Source organism: Lutra lutra, chromosome 11 (genome assembly GCF_902655055.1).
Source record: "Lutra lutra chromosome 11, mLutLut1.2, whole genome shotgun sequence".
Lineage (NCBI taxonomy): Eukaryota > Metazoa > Chordata > Mammalia > Carnivora > Mustelidae > Lutra > Lutra lutra.
Genome location: NC_062288.1, coordinates 40,495,993 through 40,514,520, shown reverse-complemented (window position 1 = coordinate 40,514,520; position 18,528 = coordinate 40,495,993). Strand labels below are relative to the sequence as shown.

The 18,528-nt window shown below is 41.5% G+C and overlaps 1 long non-coding RNA gene across 2 annotated transcripts in view; it reads left to right on the top strand.

The window, feature by feature from the left end:
• The window catches only part of LOC125080355 (uncharacterized), a 41,869-nt gene extending 24,875 nt beyond the window's left edge, over nt 1-16,994 (top strand). For both annotated transcript variants that reach the window (XR_007121341.1, XR_007121340.1), the window contains exons 2-3: nt 15,571-15,644; nt 15,962-16,994. This is a non-coding gene — a long non-coding RNA (uncharacterized LOC125080355). The remainder of the gene's footprint in view (nt 1-15,570; nt 15,645-15,961) is intronic.
• Nucleotides 16,995-18,528: the final 1,534 nt, after the last annotated feature.

The window sequence follows — 18,528 nt, the reverse complement described above, 5'->3', positions numbered from 1 at the left end:
GTATGTCGCATATGTGTAAGGAGAGAGAATAGGCATCCTTGTCTTTTTAATTAAAGTTTATGCAGCTTGTAGAAAGTAGTAATTTTCTAGAAAATTAGATCATTTTAGATCACTATAGTTCCACTCAACTATCTTAACCATGGTTCTAAGCAAATCTTGCCCTTTAAAAACCATCAATTATAAAGCAAAGAATACCGAAAAAGTATTCTGAATTTAAAGTATTCAGATTTCACAATACGACTCTGTCTCTATGAGAGTAGGTATGAATGAAGGATTCTACCATGTATGCATGGTGTGACAACCCGCATTGGTTTCTTTATGGCTTATCAGAGTGACAGACAGAAGTTCCTATCTCTTTGTCATTGTTCTCTGTCCCCCTACTTAGACAATAAGCTGTCCTAAGTGACATGTAATATTTATCTTTATTTCTCGGAACTTACAAATACTCAATATATGTATGCTAGATAGATAAATATTTGGTGTGTCTGTTTTATTTACACTTATAAATAAGTTGTAATTACATGGATTCTTCTACATTTAGTTTTCTCTACTTACTATGCCTCAAAGAGAGTACTCAAAGGGACCTATCTGCCCCATAAGCAATGTTATGAAGAGTTTTGATTGTGGGCTCTGTAAGGAATTGTTGGTATTTTCAGGACAAAATATCTTCTGCGAGTTTCCCAATTTAATTGAAGAACTCATGAACAAGGTGGGTTACCTGTCAAATCTGTAGATATTTGGCCATACTATTCAACATATGGCTTATGCATATTCTTTGGATAGTGATTTAGATTATCTACACGAATGTTAATAGGTAGGTTTCAGGGACGCCTGGGTGGCTCAGTAGGTTAGGCAGCTTCCTTCAGCTCGGGTCACAATCCCAGAGTCCTGGGATCGAGCCCTGCATCAGGCTCCTTCCTCAGTGGGGAGCCTGCTTCTCCCTCTCCCTCTGCCTACCTCTCTGCCTACTTGTGCTCTCTGTCTGTCAAATAAGTAAATAAAATCTTTAAAAAAATTAGTTAGGTTTCAACTATTCCAGTGTGCTGGCCAGGTGGATTGCCAACTAATCCAATTATGTCCCTGGTTTAAAGGACATATGTATATGAAAAGTCATTAACAGAGATTGCATGGATCCTAAGTATCTTCAAGACCAGTTAGGCTTGTTTCACTGGCTTCTTGGATTCATACAACTCTGGAACAGAAGTACAGGGAAACCTTCATAGGGCTGGCTAATTTTAGGGAAGAACAATATAAACCAAGGTATGTCAGAATTATAGAATATTATACGTAACCTGCCATATAGAAAATATTTACATAAACCAGGGACAAATACTCTGTGGCCAAGACCTCATAACGGGGTCTCCTTTAATGAGTAGACCAGGATTCTTTGCAATCGTTTCATTAATTGTCAGAAACAGTTATTACTGGAGTGTTTGAAAGCAGTTTGTTTTCTTAAGATTAATCACCCCCTGCAAAGCTCACTTAATTAGATTTGTAAACTCTCACTTCCACCAAAGGAAAAGTTAAGCCAGTTCTCCATCTTGGAATTATCAAATGTTTCAAAGGTACAAGGTCCAAATCAACTATATTTTCCTGGAACAACTTAATAAATATATGAGTTAAGAGATAATAACAATGATTCCTACTGTTCTGCTCCTGTAAACCATAACTGATTTTGTAATCTTTTCTCTAGTCCCCTTGAAAATAAAACAGAGCTATACAAAATTTAAAAAATTCCACTTCAGGGATGCCTGGGTGGCTCAGTTGGTTGGACGACTGCCTTCGGCTCAGGTCATGATCCTGGAGTCCCGGGATCGAGTCCCGCATCGGGCTCCCGGCTCCACGGGGAGTCTGTTTCTCTCTCTGACCTTCTCCTAGCTCATGCTCTCTCTCACTGTCTCTCTCTCAAATAAATAAATAAAATCTTTAAAAAAAAAAATTCCACTTCATTGTGGGAACAATAGAATTTCCATCGATGATGGAGAAATACTATGTTCTTTGACTTAAAGAGTGAAGTAAATATTTCTATTTGGTTGCAAGTCCAGAGAACGGGCCTCACAGAAGCTGCAAGACGATCTTAGGAAAGGTCATGGAGTCCCTTTTCTTGTACCTAGGCAGAGCACTTCCATGCTATCACAGAATCAACATTATTCAAAACCCAGTACAGCTCTAACCCAGCACTTACAGGCTCCCGTGAGGCATTTCGTTGCCCCACTAAGACAAAGGAGGTCAAGGAAAGGGAAGGAATGGAGAGATAGGAATTTGTATTTTGCAACTGGCATAAGACAATACGGAGTGAGTATGGGATCCAAAGATTAGGAAACGGTAAATATCTAGTAAGGGAAGTGGTAAAGTTTGCTGTGCAAAAGGATCTTTCCATTTCTGCCACTACTTTTGTGGCTCTTCCTATTCATGTACGCCCCACATCTTTCCATGAAGGCTTTGAAGTGGCGTTAATATCAGACATGTAAAACAAAATGAATTCTTTTACTTCTCTTATTCTCACTCCAGACCCCAGCTATGGAGTTGCTCACAGCAAGACATTTCTGGCAGTGGAACTAATCTTTTACTAGTTTTATGATTAACACAATAACACACATAAAAATCCCTTGCTTTCTTTTTCCTATGTAGATAATATTGGTCCAGAAAAAGACAGCCCTTTTTCCCTCTCTCCAAATATCAAAATCAGTTTTTGCCACATAAATATGGCCTAACTGGTCCACCTATCAACCATATTTAAACAATATTCAAACATGAGTCTACAACTTCTGTTGGAAGCCTATTCCTTGTGGTTGCTGAAAGGATAGTGTGAAAACTTTTTATTGTTTTAGATCGGACCTCCCAAGCCTGACTGTGAATTTTTATGCCTGAGTACCTAAAATATTCCAAGAAAAACATAGCTCAAACCACCACATTTTGCTTGCTTTCAGGTTCAAACCCTATAAAACCACCACATTTTGTATGGTTTCCACCCCAAACCATAAGTTGGCATGGGATTCCACTAGATGCTCTGTTCAGGTCTAATTGAGATGTTTACCAACTTTGACAACATTTTTGGCTAACTGGTCACTAATTTGGAATGCAGGTGAAGCAAGCTGAGTTCTCAGCAATAATTTCTTCATTTGGATCTCTTTACTTGACAACCTCCCCCGCCCCCACCACCCAACTGGGGGCCCAGAGCTATAGCATTGTCCTGGATCAGTCATTGTTACTTCCTCTGTGACATTCTACTCATGTTTGCCTTGCCTCAGACCTTACTCTTCCCTTCAGAACTTATTTCTGTGTATTATTCCCTCAGGTTGTGCACTTTGCAGCTAATTGGTTAAATCCATTTTTGCTAAGGTGTTCATAGATTGAAAAATTCTTAGGGAATGCATACAGCACTAGATTGTAAGGTCCTTCTGGGCAGGCATGGTCTTGCTGACTGTTTAGAGTTGCCAGATCACATACAAGATTTTAATTTGCTAAATCTGGCAACCCTATGACTGTTGTATTTCCATCTTCTAGAAACCCCCACACAGCAGATGCTCAATAAATAATGGTTGACTGAATGACTGAATGAAAGTAGTTTGGGGTATATATCTTGGAATCTTTTGATTTGCTCTAAATTATATCGCATAGGAAGTTGGCTTACCATATAGGCCTGGAGCTGTTTTCTATGATCTCAGACCTCTGTGTTTTTGATGGAGATTGAGGTAGGCCAATTCTGCATTTTGTGTGTCCATTTTCTTAGAAGGACATCCTTCTTTCTTGGAAGAGCTGGTGGGATAGAAGGGGGTGAGGCAGGACACCTGGGTGGTCCAGATGGTTAAAGTGTCTGCCTTTGGCTCAGGTCATGATCTCCAAGGTCCTGGGATTGACCCAATGTCAGGCTCCCAGCTCAGTGGGGAGTCTGCTTCTCCCTCTCCCTCTGCTTCTCCCCCTGCTTGTCACTCTCTGTAATTCTCTCTCAAATGAATAAATCTTTTTAAAAGGGGGGTGCGGTGAGGAAAGGAACACCTGCTGTTAGCTCCTAGTTCACTATGAAAGAGCAATCCCAAACAATTGAGTTGGAAAGACTTGAGGGAGTATGGAATCTTCTTGCTGTCATTCTTTCCTTACCAGAAGTGGGATCTCCCTTGATAGCCACAAATATACAAATAGGAACCTCCTGGGAGTTCACAGGTACTGGGAGGGGAAGTAATAATAGCAGTTTGGACTGACTAGAATCTTTTATAAATAGTCCTAGTGCGTCCAGAGTCATCATCATGAGAATTCTTAAGGCCTCTGTGGAAGGGGAAATACTATCTCAACATACTTATTTTATAATTATATTAAATTATCAATTACGTTTTTTGCTGAAACTGCTGTAAAATCATAAGGGTGCTCTTTAAGAGTGAGGGGCCATTGGATATAAAGGCAGTGTTGACCTTTTTTCTTCCTTTATTGCATCTACTGTTTCTTCAGGAAGTTTCTAGAACACTCCCAGCACTTTATTAAGCTTCTCCTTGGTATTGGTCAGTCAGTATCTCTCTGAAAAATGTGGCTTGGAAGGTTAAGAAATTGTGAGTAAAGTGCTTGCTCTTCAAGGTTCCTGAATCCATCAGGTATTAGCAATGTTGCCTATTAATTTAGAGCCGTGACTAAAGCTCATGGCAAATCTGTCTTTCTGTATTAGCCGTTGCCGAAAGACAACGGAAATACTTTAACTTTGAGACAAATCAACTCTGAGCCAGACTGAGCCCAGAATTCACATTTCCACCCACATTTTCTTCTGTTTTGTGAGTGAATTATCTCTGATGCTCGTTTATCTGATTTCTAGAATCTACTACTGTCCTCAGGCGCATTGTCAGATAGAGGAAAACTATGTGCTGTCTGGCTACTGAAATCCGTTCCTCTAACAAAACAAGGTCAAAATGACTTAAAAGTCTCATCTAAGAAGAATGCTCTCAAAGCTGTAGAATTTTGGTTTTCTATGCTTGATGGTTAAAAATGTGGGTTTCTCAAATGAATAAACGAACAAACAACAGCAGAAACAGACCGATAAATAACAGAGAACAAACTGGATAGGACAAAATGGGTGAAGCGGAGTGGGAGGTATAGACTTCCAGTTCCGGAGTGAGTAAGTCAGGGGGATGAAAGGCATAGGGAATATTGTCAATGTAATGTAATAGGGTTGTATGGTGACAAATGGTAATTATACTGGTGGTAGGCATAGTATAGCACATAGAATTGTGGACTCACTATGTTGTACACCTGAAAGTAATGTAACATTATGTGTCAACTATAGTTCAACAACAACAACAAAAAGAAAAAACAAGGAAAAGAAAATGATGGGATATTTTTTTAAATGTGGGTTTTGGAGTCCAAGCTACCTCAGATGGAATCCTGGATCTGTCTCTTCAGTAGCTTGAATCAAGTTGCTCTACTCTTCTAAATTCTCGTTTCCTAGTATGGAAAAGGAAGATAATTATAGTATCTACTGCATAAGATGATTAGAATTAAATGATCTATTACACGGAGAGTTAGCCCGTACATAGTAAGCGCTCAACAAATGACAGCCATTATTATTCAAAGTCTGGAACAGAAGATTTTCTTTTTAAATAGAATCTCAGAATGTTTCTGTTCAACAAACACACCCGTGTGGCCTGGATTCTGCTTGTGGGCCCTGATGGAAACTGTGGCGGTAATGTCCCCACACCTGGCCAGCCACATTCCTGGCTCTTCCCCTGAATGTCCAGCTTCTGGTTTAACTGGAAGTTAGGACACAGGGTCAGGATATGCTTGCACCCTCTTTCATAGCCAAGACTAGAGCCCAGCAGAAGGGTGGGTGAGCCCTGTTGCCAATCCCAGTCGCTTCTGAAATTCCTGGTTGCTTCTCTTTACCTGTCTTTCAGGGGGTGGGTGTTTTGGGGACAGTACATTCCCAGCACTGTAGAGGTGGCAGCTGAGCCCACTGCCTGGGGCTGTGCTGGGTTTCGGCCCTGCCCCCAAACTTCCAGTGCTCTTCTGGCTCACCCAGAAGTTCAGGTGTGGGGTGGCGGGTGGTGTGTGTTGGCCTGGGAGAGTGGGTGGGGTGCAGTGGAAAATACTTGAGCAATGAGTCTAGAGGCCCTGGGGAATTTTTTTTTTCTTTTTTGGTTTTGTTTTGGGTTTTGGTTTTTACGTGGAATTTTACTTTATGCCATTTTTCCCTTCTACTTCTTCAGAGCTTCCCAAGGGTTCCATCCCACCAGGCTTGTAAAGGTCACCGCAGGGGACTTGTGAAAAGAGATTAGAAGAAGGGAGAAGTTGAAATGAGTCAGTCCTCCCTTCAGCAGACTCTCTTCTAGCATCTCTCTGATGTTCTCTCTCCCTAGTATTTTTGCCCTTTTTACTCTTTTCACTTCTAGCTATCTACAGAAATAGAACCTGAGGTTAAAAAGCTGAGGGAACCTCAAAATTCTTGTTTTTTTTTTTTTAATCTTTGTTCACGCTTCTAGTCCTGTCTTCCATTCTCTATGCTATTCTTCTTTTTTAGAACATAGGACAAGGGAGTTTTTCAGAAGAGATCAGAAAAAACAGAGGGAAATCAGGTGGTAAAGTAAGGAAGATAGAGAGGAGAAGGAAGGGGGTGGTGAGTTCCTCAATCCCAAGTTAACAGGAAATGGTCCTGAGTTAATATGGAGCTGGCAAGGCTTTCTGTCTTATTTAAACTAGAGAAAGGAATTTGCTGAAATTTGATAAAATTGGAAAGAAAAATCCAAGAGGGGAACCCCCCCTACAAGACTAGTGTTGATATTAAATCACTCAGCATGTTGAGGAAGTCTGGCCATATGGCTGCAGATGACCTATCCAGATAGACTCAAAGGATTAAAATTATCTCCTGATATTGGGGTATGTGTATGTGTGTGTATGTGTGTGTGTGTGTGTGTGTGGTGATAGCTATGTGTATTTTATATATAAGGTAGGAAATATGAAAAAGCCAACCTTAATCATAATGAGTATGGGGGAAATACAGAAAGGTAATAAAAGGGTATAAACGTCCAGCGATAAGACTAGTAGGTTCTGAGGAGTTAATGTATAACATGGTGACTACAGTTGATAACACTGTATTGTATAATTAAACATAAATTCTGAGCAAAAAAAAAAGATAAATATGTGAGGTGATGAATGTGTTAGTTAAGGAGATGGGGGATCCTTTCATCATGTACATGTATAGCAAATCACCGTAATGTACACTTTAACTGTCTTACAATTTTATTTTGTAAATTATACCTCAATATATTATTGAGCTAAAAAATTACTAAGAAGAATAAATGTGGGACACCAGGGTGGCTCAGTGGGTTAAACCTCTGCCTTCAGCTCAGGTCATGATCTCAGGGTCCTGGGATCAAGTTCCACATCGGGCTCTCTGCTCAGCGGGGAGCCTGCTTCCCCCTCTCTCTTTTTCTGCCTCTCGGCCTACTTGTGATCTCTCTCTCTCTGTCAAATAAATAAAATCTTTAAAAAAGAAGAGTAAATGTTTTCCTTTCACAGGAATATATATATATATATATAAAAGATTTTATTTATTTATTTATTTGACGGAGAGAGGGAGAGAGAACAAGCAGGGGGAGCGGCAGGCAGAGGGAGAGGGAGAAGCAGGCTCCCCGCTGAGCAGGGAGCCCATGTGGAGCTCAATCCCAGGACCCTGAGATCATGGCCTGAGTCATACAGATGCTTAACTGACTGAGCCACCCAGACCTCCCTGAAGGGGAAGTTCTAGGGAAAAGTTATTTACTTATTTTAGCATCCTTATTGTCTTGGTGGTGATCTGATTTAGAAATCCACTCCCATTTGTCTCTTGAAACTAAACTCCCAGAATATTCTAATTAGGACGATTCTTTTGGTCCCCATTTACTGAGCACTTCTTCTGGTCAGGCCTTTAGCTATGCCAGGGCTCCGTACTTGTCACAGGTGATACCACTTAATGCTTACACGGCCCAGAGATGTGGGGACCATGACTGTTGTGTACAGCAGCCTGCTCGTTGCCAGGACTCGTACATCTTCAACAACAGCAGCAACAGCTGCGAGAGGAATCCAAGGACCAATTTGTTGGAATAAAGCAGAACAGGGCTGTCCCATATGGCAGATAGATCTCAGATGGCTTTATTAGATGTAGGATGATTTTTCTTGTAGCCTAAGGGCTTTCTGGAGAGAATCTGAAATCTTTTCACTACGCCCACATCATTGCCAGATGTGGATATAGGGAAATAAAACTTCTCCTCCGTGTGTGTGCGCGCGCGCGCGTGTGCGCGTGCATGCGCGCACATGTGTGTGTAAAAGTGGCAAATCCTGGTTCCCATAACAAGTTTCAGTTCATGGCACTTTCACTTTCTTAGGAAAAAATTTCTTCTTGAGCCTTTCAAATATGTTATGGGTCAGATCATGTTCACCAAAATGTAAAACCAGTGGCAGTAAAATAATGATAAAACATGGTAATTTCATAAAGGGCCTGTTAGTCTTGTGTTCTAATAGTAGGATGTAATGGAGTGTTCCATTGAAACTTAAAAATTCATAATGATTACTGATACCATTAATCAGAATGCCATGCGAACAGCTCAGGGATCTGTTGTATTAAGCTGTCATGTGGTTGCAATCATACCTTTTTAACCGCCATCAGAGGTAACTGTCAGCAACACCATGTCTTCTCTGCAGTCTGTTGCAGCGTGAGGTCCCCAGGGTTCCATCCTGAGTCCAAGGTGATTTGTACGGTACGCTAATGACCTGCTGATTGTCTGCACAAAAGCGTAATCGTACACTGTTCAGGCAACACTGTGATTCCACACAAAAGCAAAGGACTGTCTGGTGTCAAAATAGTACCATAGTCTAACTTTGATAAAGGTTTTTTAACTGACTACAGGTACTATTTGGTGCTAAAGCATGTGGCAGAAATAATGTTTATTCAAATAACTAACAAGTTGGCAGCAGGGGAAATTTCAGGAGTGAGTGTGTGTGTGTGTGTGTGTGTGTGTGAAAAGGATGCTATTTGATAGCTGTTTCTGGCTCGACTTTTGGTTCTAATTTTGAAAGGCATAGAAACTAGCAAATATCTTTGTTTCAGCTAGATATTTATTCATGTTGGTAATTACTAATGCACATTTTAAGTAATGTCACTGAAGGGTTTTCTTCCTAGGGAGCGAAAATACGTGGTGAACATTATATTGATCTATTTTCCTATTATCTTTTGACCTACCTCTCCGGGCTGTTTCAGGGAGCAAATTTGGGGCTGTAGGGAGCCAGGCACAGCCATCTCAATACTCTTTCATGGGTGTAACTCTCCCAGGGTATCTCCCCTCTAAACCTGAGGACAGAGAAGAGAAGTGATGGAACAGAGTCCAGTGATGGAAAAAAGGAAAACCATTGAAAATCGTAGCCTGCTCCTCTCTTTGCCTGCCCCCCTGCTCCGCTGGCTGCAGTCTGGCCAATACGTGTGGCTTGCTCTTTCCTACGGGGACTTGTCGCCAAGTCATTTATCTGTTTGGTGATGGAGGAGAATTCCTGCTGAGACTTTGACCCGGATTCCAAAGCTAGATTCCAAGACTTGACTTGTTTGTTTGTTTCTTCATTCATTTGTTTCTTCTTTCACCCATTTAATGACTGTTTTAAACGTGTCGTTATATACCAGGCACTATGCTAACCATCAGGATGATAATGATGAGTAAGATTTGGCTTCAGCTCTCATGCCCCTTGTTGTCCTGTAGGAGTCAACTGGCCATAACCAAATGCTAAGAGACTGTCAAGGAGCCCTTGTCAGCTCTGTTCTGAGAGAGATTAAAGAGAATGTGAGTTGCAAGTGTTGACAAAATGAAAGCTCTTCCACTAGACTGTAAGCTTGTTTAGGGCAAGAAGCAAGTCTCGTCCTTGGAATTATTTATAGCTGTGAGTTCAGGAAGGACACAGAGCCTATGTTCTATAAAACGTTGTTGAACTTTTTGGAATTTTGGAATTGGAATTGAATTTTGGAATTTGGAAAAGAATCTTCAGCAATGGACAGTAAGTTGCAGATGCCAAGAGTAGAGACTTTGGGGTCAGCTAGGCGTTTGGTCTCTACTCAGTAACCAGTAATGGCTCTCACCCCATCAAATTTATTTGTCCATTTCAAAACATATGTGTTTAACACCTGCGATGTGTCAGTGCAGGTGCTCGGTGTTGTGGATTCAAGAGTGAAGAAAACGGAAATAGGATCTTTCCTCATATAGCTCATGGTAGTAGGGATATGGGGATCTCAGAACAGATAAAAGAGATTTCCAATAAGGCATGTTAATTTTTGTGAGAAAGGAGTCCTACTGTTGCCCAGGAGTCATTCTTGGTGATTGCCAAGGGGAGGGGTTCAATGGTCAGGGAGATGAGTGCTGTAGCCCATATGGATAATGTGTCAAGCCCTGGAGATGAAAATGATCATGGTGCATTCCAAGGACTTAAATATATATTCAGTCACTGAATTGTCACCTACAAAGAGAGGAGCTTGAGATGAAGCTGGGGAGGTGAGTGGGGCCAGACCCTGAATAGCCTTGTAGGGAGTGCTAAGTGGTCTGGATGCCACTGAAGACTAAAGGGAATTTTTTGAAGGGATTGGAACGGGCAGTGCCACAATGAAATTTGCATTTTGGATCTAGTTCTTGGGCTACGTAGCAGCTGGAGGATGGTGGAGGTGAGAGACATACTAGTTAGGAAGACTTCTGCAGAAATCCAGGTGGAAGATGGTCCATAGTGACTTAGGTTTTGTGGAAAATGCTTAAGCTTGAGAATCCAGTAAGACTTGGCTCTAAAATTTAACTATCTTTGTGACAATTTACCAAGTAATTATTTTACATAAGTCCCACACTTTCTTCTGCAAAATGGAATAATTTTGCCTATCTGTTGAGGAACTTAAGTGGGATACTGTAACTAAGTTGCCAGATATTACACAACACACATTTCTTGTCCTGTAATAGTCCTCCTTCCTCTTCACTTGTATTTCTTCTCCTTATAATGTCCAACTGGGTGCTTATATTTTTTTATTTTTTTCAAGATTTTATTTTTAAGAACTCTCTACACCCAATGTGGGGCTTGAACTCACAATCCCCAACATCAAGCATTGCAAGCTTCACTGACTGACCCAGCCAGGCTCTCCCAACTTTGTCCTTTTAAATAGGATCTTTTGTTACTGTTTTTGGTCCTCTTTGTTCCTGGACCATGTGTATGGAGAAAGGCACTCCTTTTCCTTCTGCCTTTGTGAATATTGTAGTTCTCCCAGAGTGTTCTGGGCCATCACAAGGTTACCTCTGAAGTTGCTTCCATGGAACACTTCATTCTGGTCTGTGTGTTGTTACAACCAATGAAAACCAAGCTTGGTAAAGATGAAAATCCTTGCTCCCTTCCCTTCTGGAACTTTCTGGTAACTGCATTCTCCTCCTCATACCCTCGGAATGCAGCTTTGGTATTATCTTTGGCTGTCCTTGGGGCTGCTTCTTAAGCACTTGTGGAGAGAGAACTTTGTATTTTTCGCAGAATAGACCTTATTTTCACTTGGAGAATATTCCAAAATCCTGTCATATTTTCCCTTCTGACATCTCTAAAACTCATCTTTTCCCACTGGTCTCCAGTAGCTAAAATCCTTTCCCATATTTTGGACCTCTTTTTCTTCTTCTCCTTACAAATACCTCCATTGTGGTCTCTATTCTTAAGTTCTGTCTCTGTTAAAGCAATCTCTTTGGTGCCTTCATTACAACATCTTTTTAAAATGCTCTTTTCAGTTTCTCTCATCTGCATTAAATCTGGACTTTAGGGAAGCGCACTGCTCTTCCTTGCCTGATTTTTCCCCTTCCTGGTTTTTATATTTCTTCTTAATTTCTTAATACCTGACCTCCTTATATGTGTTCATTTTATTTTTCTCATTCACTTTTTTGTTTTCTTAGGCAGCTTTCAAGGTGTGTCCTCCCTAGCCAAGGACATTTTCTTTTCCTTTTTACATGCCAAACCCAGCCTCAAACAAGTCGTATCCCAAAACTCCTCTCTTGTTCTTCTCATAGCTTTCTTCTTCATTTGCTAATGTCTCCCTCTTCATGATGTTGGCCTTTTCTTTATCAAGTGATGTCATTTCTACATAATCGAGTGTATCTATGCTCTTTTCATATAAGCAGATCTATCACTTTCTAAGGAAAGTCTCTGCTATTAATTGACTTAGGTCTTTTCTCTCACTTCCAATGCGACTACCTTGAAGTTGACAGTTACCTGCCATTTCATCTCACCGCCTCAGCTCACTCTCCCAGCTATTCTGCCCTTACCATCATTCTCAGGATGTCCTTCTGATCCGATGTCTTTCTTTTCTTAAACAAAACAGAACAAAACAACAAAGCTCCTGGCTTTCCCTAGCCTGCAGAATAAGATTTACTTTCCTTAGGTGTGCATCAAGAATCTTCATACCTTGGTCCCTCCTCACCATTCCACATTCTGCCCGTTACTTTTTACCCCAAATCCTAAATTCCAGTCACATGGAACAGCTTGAGGAAGCAATTTACTATATACATAGGTTGAGAGTGAACTGTGACAGACCAAATTCAGATTCAGAATTCTTTCCAATTTTTAAAAAAAGAATTGAGTGGGACTAATAATAGCTACCTTTTAAAAAATGTTCTCCTTTTTTCTCTCAAAGAATTTATTTATTGATTTATTTGAGAGAGAGATAGAAAGAGAGAGAGAGAGAGAATGCATGGCAGTGGGGGGAGGGGCAACGGGTGAGGGAGAGGCAGAGAATTCCAAGCAGACTCTGAGCGCAGAGTCAAACATAGGACCTGATCCTGAGACCATGACCCTGAGCTGAAAACAAGAGTCAGACGCTCAACTGACTGAGTCACCCAGGTGCCCCATTTTGCCTTTTTTTTTTTTTTTTTACACCAAAAGATTTCACATAAAAATCTTTCTTTCTGGTTTCTTTCAGAAACTATGGCTGTACTGCATCATATTCCCACCGGCAGCAGAGGGTTGGAGTTGAATGGTGGCTGCCCTTTTAGGTGAAAAAAGGCTTTTCTCTAATTTGCGAGTTTCTGTCACTCTGTTTTGTATCAACATTGAGGCAAAGTGTCATTTATCATTGCTCTTGTGTTTTGTTTGCCTTATAGTATTACGAGAAAATTATACCACATCTCTACAGATAAGTAAGAGATGGGCAGATCCTATTTTGTATTTCAAGAAACACATGGGGCCTCCTTTACTCTTTCATCCTCCTGGCCCCAGCAGACAATCTGAATTTGGCTCTCTATCAAAGTGGCTTAGCAGTAGGGTCTGTGTTCAATCCTCGTCCCATTGCTTGTTAGCTGTGTGGCTTTGGACATGTTACATAAGCATTCTCTGCCTAACCTTCCACCATGGTCATATGTATCTCACAGAGTTTTTGTGAAGATTATGTGAGATAATCTATGTAGAGAGTTTAGCAGAAAGATTAGAACACGGAAAGAATAAATCTTAGCTACGTTGTTGTTGTTGTTGTTGTTATTCTGTTTTCCCAAAATCTAATAATGGGACTAACAGAATCATGAAGGGCTGATGATTTGATTTGGGGTAGATTCTTTTGGTGCCTACTTGGCCACGTCTTTCTAGCTATTATTTTTGTCACTTACTGGCTATGGGCCTGGTCAAGTTAACATCACTATACCTCCATTTTGTCATCTGTAAAATGTTAACAAGAACAGTGTGATAATGGTATCCACATCATTGGTTATGATGTATCATTTGAGATAACCATGTGCTGTGTATCGCAGGCGTCTGCCACATAAGAAGTATGCAGCAAATGGTAGCCATTATAGTCATTGGCTTCCCTGGCCACATTTTGCCTCTGTTGCCCAAGGGAAGTGGTCCAGTAGTGGTGAGGATGCAGGGAGCCTGGTGATCCACCTGCATGTGATATGTGGTACCACACATCTATCTGGGCTTCTCAAGAATTGAAGTAGAATTTGCATATCATAAAATTCACTCTCTTAAAATGCATAATCAAGGTTGCTTTAGGTTGTATAATCATCACAACTAATTCCAGAATGTTTTCATCAACCCGATAACCATTAGCTATCATCCCTCAAGCTTCACCCCTAGCCCTTGGCAATCACTAATACACTTTCTGTTTCCATGGATTTACTGGTGTCTGTCTTCAGGACTCTGACTTGTGCCCTAATTGTCAAGAGCCCTTTGATATCTGAGCTTGCGAGGATGTCCTAAGAGCAGCTTTTTAGGGGGGCCTTCCAGCAGGCTCCATGGTGCTAATATGCAGAGGGGTGATAAGCACAGCAGAGGGGTGGTTTCAGCTCCCAACAAATCAGGCTCCCCCGGGGAACCACTTAACATTCCTGTACCTCCCTTGGACTTACTGAACCAGACTTTTGTCCAGGAAGGGGAAATTACTATTCAGGTATTACCCAAATACTTCTTTGGAGTTTGAAGAACACAATACTCCTGTCTAGAACAAAGACAATGTGTTGTGCTAAGGAAGCTTTACTTGGGCTGGGCTGTGAACTGGGACTTAAGCTCAGTCTCAGCCCTGCCTTCAGTCAGTCTCTTTGTGACACTAGATAAACCACTCATCTTTTAGTTTACTTCTTTGTCAAGTGAGGGGTTTGGAGGAGGGCAGATACCTGGAATGCAGACATGGTCATTGGTATCTGGAGGAGGCTTCTCTATAGGCATAAACATCAGTTCTGAAGAATCCTCTTCATGTGTTCTGAGTAAAACTGCTTACTCATTCTGGGCTTAGCAGCTGTCCACCGCGTTTGGCACGGAGGCAAAGTTGCTGAAGCCCACTGTTTGGAGTTTTGGTGGTCAGTGTGGAGTCGTGTTGAGATTAAACCAGAAGTATGGGAAGCCCCTCCTCTTTCCTTGCTCACCTTCCCTTCTCTCTTCTTCCCATATTCCAATAATTAAGATTGCAAGTAATTTTAAATTGCAAACAGCCCATGGGAATGTTAAAGCCACCAGGTATTAATACTCTAGTATGAAATACTCAGATCTAACAATTGAAGACCTTAGGTTTAAGCTAGTCTCTGTCATATTAAGGACATTTGGGTTCCTGGAGCCTGAGGAAGGGGACAGAGTGGTACATCAAAGGAGAATGTTAGTCGGGGTGCATGGGTGGCTTAGTGGGTTAAAGCTTCTGCCTTCAGTTCTGGTCATGATCCCAGGATCCTGGGATTGAGCCCCGTGTCGGGCTCTCTCCTCAGTGGGGAGCCTGCTTCCCCCTCTCTCTCTCTGCCTGCCTCTCTGCCTACTTGTGATCTCTGTCAAATAAAAAAAAAAAAAATCTTTAAAAATGAGAATGTTAGTCAAAGACAATTCCTGATGTGAGTTTTGCCCAGTACCTGGGCAGTGGCACTCTAATACATCTCCTGTGATGTTTTTAGTGGAGATGCCCTAAGCTAGTGCTGCTTCATCTAGACTGTCTTTGTGTTAGCTTCTTATCATTATGTCTTATCTTGTTAATGACTCAGAATCAGTCATTTTGGATGCCAGGAACTGAGTAAAGCTTGGGTGACTGTGCTTCTAATTTTTCATAGGGTCTTAAATCTTTTGTAGCCAAATATCATTTATTCATCTCTCTCTTAGGTCACAGAATCACAACTCCATTCAGGTCGGCTCTGCGAAATGCTGTGAAGAAGCAGCAGCTGTTCTTGGATTCTGTGAGCTCTCTTTCCTTTTTCCCTTGTATGTCCCTCCCAAGCCCACTCATTCTCCATGCTTTCTGCAAGCAGATTCACTCGTATTTAACTGCAATTACATTTTTCCACCTTCTTTGTTAAAGCAAAATAAATGAAGAAATAGAGACTCAGGCATACTTTGTGTGTCCCCATAGTCTATGCCTCATTGTTTGGAAAACCACAGACTTCATCTAGATGCCAATGCATCCATCATCGGGATTTGGTTAAGTGGTATATTTACCAAGATCTTCACTTGAGCAGTGGCTTAACTTTTAAATCTTTGATTTATAATTTTACAGTTGCTGAGACAGAAGGAAACGCACTTCTTTAGAGGAGGATGACATTTTCTACGTCGCTTCCTATCCCTGTCACTGAACTTCCTGAATCCTGGCTCCAGACACCATCAAGAGGACCTTCTGGATGGCCTACCTATCCCCTGAGAGAGGAGGAACATCAACTGTGGTTTCTAACTAGACTGCCTTCTTCATTTCAAGTAATGGCTGCCATCAGGGTCAGATTAAAGACAGACCAGTTGGACCACTGCTTGGAGGACTAACCTATAAGGGCACCAAAATGACCACAGAGTGCTAAAACATCCACAGAAATATACAGAGAGGAAAACAATACTAGCACTTATTTTAGTGAGAATTCTGTGTGGAATTGAAAGGAATGGTTTGATAAATTCCTTAGGGGTAGAAAGTAAGGCATAATCAAATATAGAGGAGCATGGGGTTGTTTTACTACAGGGCTCCTATTTTGTCCTACTCAGATATATAATTTGGGTGCCCCATCTGGATTGTTTGTGACCATGGAGGGTAGGCAGACACCCCCACTGGTCCTCCTGCTTGGTTCTTCCCACACAGAGCTCAGCTTGTCCTTGAATAAAGATCTGGCAAGTAGTGGTTTGAAGGAAACACCAATTTATTTATTAGCCTACATGTCTCGACATTCTAGGGCTTGAAAATGAAAACATAATCAGACTATCTTCCAGTTCTAGGATGTTAGCCCTTAGTATGTCTTCATTCACTTGAGGGCAAAGATGAACCAACACAGTAGATCAAGTCAAATGGAGCCTGAATTCCCTGCTTATGGGCTGGGTGATCAGCCTCTGTGTCAAGTTAATTTGATCAGTGGAGACACTAGGTAGAGTTGAGATCTTTAAAAATATTTGGCTGAAGGGTGACATTATTGATTATTCATAGATGAAGATGTCAAGGAACATTCATAGAATCATGAAATATGGAACTGCTGGTCACATTAAAAAAATTCAACAAATAGTTAAGTATCTACTGGGCACTGGAGATAGGTGTAAGATAGATATGGTTCCAGGGCATCTGGTTTAGCATCCAACTCTTGATTTTGGCTCAGGTCATGATCTCAAGGTTGTGAAATCAAACCCTGCATTGGGCTCTGCACTGAGCTTGGAGCCTGCTTGGGATTCTCTCTCTTCCTCTCCCTCTGCCCCTACTTGGCTCTCTAAATAAATGAATGAATGAATAAGATAAACATGTTTCTTACATCCTAGCTTTCTCTTGGATGTGAAGAGCAGTGGCCACAGCAAACAAGTGGACACAATGATATTCCCGAGTCAAGGATTACAGTTGGTATAGCAATTCTTATTGCCTTAATCCAGCCTAGTGAGCACCCGTTTGTAAGACCTGTAAGTCTGCATTCTGTAATTGCTCTGTGAACCTGCCTAGACTGTTTCTCTAGCAAGCTGTATAAAATCCCATGGTACCAGAGGAAGGGGTTAGGTTTAGTTAGGGCTTCTGGGGGAGAGAGATATCAAGTGATATGGGTCAGGAAATATGAAGGGATAGAATTCAGGAAGCAGCTATTGCTTCTATCTGATGTGGAGAAATTGCATGATGAAAAATGCTAGACTGGGAACTCTGAGACCCAGATCTTTATTTTAATATCAATGAGCCATGTGCTGTGGGCAAGTCATATCACATTCCATTTGGAGGCCTCTTAGGTGATCCAAGACCCCTTCCAGCTCTAAAAATGCTAACATCAGGTCCCAGTCTACTGGACAACTGCCCAGTTTCTAACTCAACTTTTCTTAAGCTGATAGGTCAAGTAAATCTGCAATATCACTTGACTGGGTTGGGTTTTTTTGTTTTTGTTTTTGTTTTTTTTTGGAGGAGTATTTATCAACCTTATAGAATACAATGAATCTGGGGTGCCTGGGTGGCTCAGATGGCTGGGTGGCTCATCTACCTTTGGCTCAGGTCATGATCTCTGGGTCCTGGGATAGAGCCCCACATCTGGCTCCCTGCTTACCAGGGAGCCTGCTTCCCACCTCCACCTCTCCCCCTGCTTGTACTCTCTGTCTCTCTGTGCCTCTCTCTCTCTCTCTCTCTCTCAGATGAGTATATAAAATCTTAAAAAAAAAGAAAAAAGAATACAATGAGTCTGCTTAGGAGTTGAGTAGGTTCTAGAAACATTCCCTGTAGAGCTCACAGATGCTATACCCTCCTCTACTCTTTCTCCCATCTGTGCCTTTCTCCCTCTCTTTTCCTTGATCACACTTCCACTGAGCATATACCATGTGGAACATACCAGGTGTATGCTAGGTTTGGAGATACAAGCTAAACCTGACAGTTTCCCCCACTCCAGAAGCGTTCACAGGAGAGGGTACAAAACCCTCCTTCCTATCATCTGCTGGCTTTTCTTTTGGTGAGGATCACCCATGTCTTAAGGGAGTGGACTGGAGGTCCCACCAACATAACCAGTTACAGGCAGATGACCCATGCTTCTCAGGCAATTCTGAGGTGCCTTGACATCCACCTCTATGTAATCACTTAGGCCCAGGGTTACCATGAAAAGATCTATGTTCAGATATAAGGAAGAGACAATCATTTAC